Raw genomic sequence first — 3,575 nt, forward strand, 5'->3', positions numbered from 1 at the left:
TGATCAGATACATGTTGTCAGTGAGAAACTGTATAATTGTTACTCCTGATCAGATACATGTTGTCAGTGAGAAACTGTATAATTGTTACTCCTGATCAGATACATGTTGTCAGTGAGAAACTGTATAATTGTTACTCCTGATCAGACATTTGTTGTCAGTGAGAAACTGTATAATTGTTACTACTAAAAATAATGATGCAATAATCATATGAGACTAACTTTTAACAAAATGACTGGAATTGTATTGGGTCAGATAATGAAGGAAAAAAAGATTTCTTGAAATGATTTAGAATAGTTTTCAGTACCAACTGGTCAGGGAACCAACCAGAGGGGATGAAATTTTAGTTACTATTAACCACTAATGTGAATGTGGTTAAAGAATTGAAGTTGGAAACATTTTCGAAGAAAGTAATCATTGCATCATTATGTTTGATGTTTTGCTGCAGTGCAAAATAAATAAATAGGAAATTTTAGTTCCTAATTTCAGAAAGGCAATTTTCAGGAGATGAGACATAATTTATCATTATGGAATTGGGATAATGAATTTAAAGGTGAAGTGTGACAGATTTGTGAAAGTTTTTACAAATCTTTTAATTCAAGCTAGGCATATTCACAGAGAAAATAACAGGGATGATCAAAATTAAGCTTATTAAAAACATGGAGGAGAAAATACGACATAAAAAAAAGTTTAAAAAGTTCAATTGACCACAGTATGGAAGATTTAAAGAACTTTGGGAAATTTTGAAATCTGGTTACAATATATAAATTAGGAAATGACAAAAAGGTTTCAAATGCAACTTGCTGTTAATGTTAAAACCAACAGCAAGAAGTTGTTTAAGTTTATTAAATTAAGTAGAATTTTAAAATGGGGTTCTACTCTAAAGGATAATGATAGCAATGTTTTATTATTTTCCCTAAAGTTTTAAATAAGGTCAAATATCAGATGTGCAAACTTTTTTCTCTCTCACTTTTGGCATTTCAGTAGATAGTGAGCTATGGGATGAACAATTGCTAATTTTACTCCCATCTTTATAGGAGATGATAAGTTTCCCTAAAAATTATAGGCCAGTTAGTCTTACTCTGTGTTGAGGAAAATTCTAAAGTCTCAGAAAAGAAGCTTCACAAAATCATTTAGTGACATATGATATCATAAACGAAAGCCAACACGGATTCACTAAAGGAAAATCTTGACTTGCTAAATTGTTAACTTTTTTTGAAGATGTTTCTTGTTATATGGATGATGGAAAGTGTGTGTACTTAGATTTTTCTAAAGACTTTAGATATGAAGCTTTACACAGAAGATTAGCTAAACAAATCACATAGATGTGCATTGGGGAATGATTAGTTGATTGGATTATAAGGGGATGGGTGACAGGAAGCAAAAAGTTGTTATTAATGGAGTCCATAAAACTAGACTTTTGTTACTAGTGGTGTAGGTAAATGTTCAGTGTTTTGGTATGTGCACTTTTTTATATATATAATGATATTGATGAAGGCAGAACTAGTAAAGTTTGGATATGACATTAAACTATTTCTAGCTGTATTGAAGATACTGAGGTACTACAGAATGATTTGGATAAATTAGAATGTTGGAAGAATACTTACGTTGTATTAAAGACAGATTAACTTCTAGTAAAGACAGTTGTATTGTTTCTAATAGAACGAGTAGCTTATTGAGCAAGTGACTGTTGGCAATAGTGGAGACAAGCACTTTACAAGAGTTCCACTGGGAAATTCATAATTTCCTGGAAATAAAAGGTTCATTTAAGTTTTTTTACTTTTTTCTCAAGGAAGGGTGTGCAATGACAGCCTTGAAATCCAAATAGCCCCATGCTTATATGTTAAATTATACTGTTTATGAGTCAAAAGAGGTAAATATTCCTTCAGATAAATCATTAGCATCAAAACCCAGTTCCTAGCATTACAAGTCTGCAGACTTATCGCTGTGCCACTGGGGAGCTAAAGAAGCGGGTCTCTCATTACAAAGATCTAATGAACTTAAGTGTGCAACATCTATAATGAACAAAAACTTATTTCTCAAATAAATACATAATTTATAAGATCTTATTGCACTATAAATCATTGTGGCATTGAATTTAATATGTAAAGGAAAAATTTGTAATATATGTCAGTATAAAAGCTACCACAAAGTTGTTGTTTTTTAAATATATTATTTGCATTACTTAAATGAAGTAAAAAAATTTTGTACAAAAACAAAAAGTGTCATGCTGTACAATTAACTATAATAGAAAATAATATTGTTATTCACTAACATAATACATTTTTACATAATTTAGGCTAAACAAAGGCAAACGTTTTCTTAAATATATTGAAATTACCATTGCAGTCACAAATATCACCCTAACTTATATAAGAAAACTATTCTACAAGTTTTTATGTAAATATGATTTCCATTTAAACACTCACCCAACACTGGAGAAAGGTCAGGTCATAGGGGTGGGAACCTATTGGCTTAGTCAGTCGATATATAGCCTGACTAAAATTTACTACCACAAACTTATGATTGTACCATTTGTAGTATTATTTCATTGTTTCTTACACGTGTGAGTCAGGTCATGAAACATAAATATACGTATTTAAAACATTTATAACGACTATATTATATATCCCTTCTTCACCAAGTTCTTCCTCACTCTGAATTTGACATAAGAGGAAGTGTGACATTTTAAGTTATTAAGAAAACGAAATATTTTATGAAGGGTATTGATTTTGAGAGTATTCAGTTTCGAACATGGTGAAATTCAAACTTCACTAAACTATATAGACCACTAACAGATAGTAAAACACTAATACTCACTACAGTATAGGACTGCAACTTGTAAACTTCACAATAATATTACTATATATATTGGTGGCGTACTCTCATAAAACTTAACAATAAGTCTTAAGTTAAAAATAAAAGCTCATGCCTCCCTAACGTGGAATATAATACAATATTTTCAAACTTCAAATTCCATAACTTTTAATTTTACTTGATAACTTATACATATGTATAATTAAACATACACAACTATCACAATCAAAATAACTCAATCTTAAAAAGTTAAGTCAACTGCACAGCAACTTCCATAAAAAATAAAGCTTATACCTTCTGGTTTTTGTATTAGTCGCGTAGCGCACGAATTATTTCGATTTCTTAACTCATAGCAATTCAAGTCGCTTTACATCATTATATGTTGTACACACCCTGAAAGAACACAGCATCAATAACAAATAAACAAGTCCAGAGCACATGTCTAAGCTCTAAATTATATACATATACATATATATACATAGCCATAGTAAAGTGTTAATTTCGTGAACAACAGTTTTAGAATAGAAATGTTTTAAAGCAATTAATACTGCGATATTTAGGGGGGGGGCAGCTATGGACGTCCCCAGAACGTCCAGGGGGAGGGCAAAGTAGTATGAAATTGTGAATTGAATAAAAAAATCATATGTATATGCTGAATGAATAAAGAAAGAATTATGTTTCTTATTTTCCTGGTGGAAATAAGTGCCCCTTTTGCCCTCCCTCTGGGAAAGCCTAAGGTTAGCAGGAGTTGTGTGTGTGT

The 3,575-nt window shown here is 30.9% G+C and overlaps 1 protein-coding gene across 6 annotated transcripts in view; it reads right to left on the minus strand.

Annotated features, from left to right (window-relative positions):
* LOC106470963 (charged multivesicular body protein 2b-like) overlaps positions 1-3,349 on the minus strand; it is a 38,108-nt gene extending 34,759 nt beyond the window's left edge. Inside the window, exons 1-2 of one of the 6 annotated variants that reach the window (XM_013931547.2) lie at positions 3,110-3,349; positions 1,606-1,745 (exon numbers count right to left, since the gene is read on the minus strand). The gene's annotated coding sequence lies outside the window, so the exon portion shown is untranslated. Of the gene's footprint in view, positions 1-1,605; positions 1,746-2,427; positions 3,063-3,109 lie in introns of those variants that run through there. The other 5 variants (XM_013931546.2, XM_022399605.1, XM_013931545.2 and 2 more) reach the window with 5 other exon arrangements.
* Between the last annotated feature and the right edge of the window lie 226 nt (positions 3,350-3,575).

The sequence above is a fragment of the Limulus polyphemus genome, unplaced genomic scaffold, assembly GCF_000517525.1.
Source record: "Limulus polyphemus unplaced genomic scaffold, Limulus_polyphemus-2.1.2 Scaffold4323, whole genome shotgun sequence".
Taxonomy (NCBI): domain Eukaryota; kingdom Metazoa; phylum Arthropoda; class Merostomata; order Xiphosura; family Limulidae; genus Limulus; species Limulus polyphemus.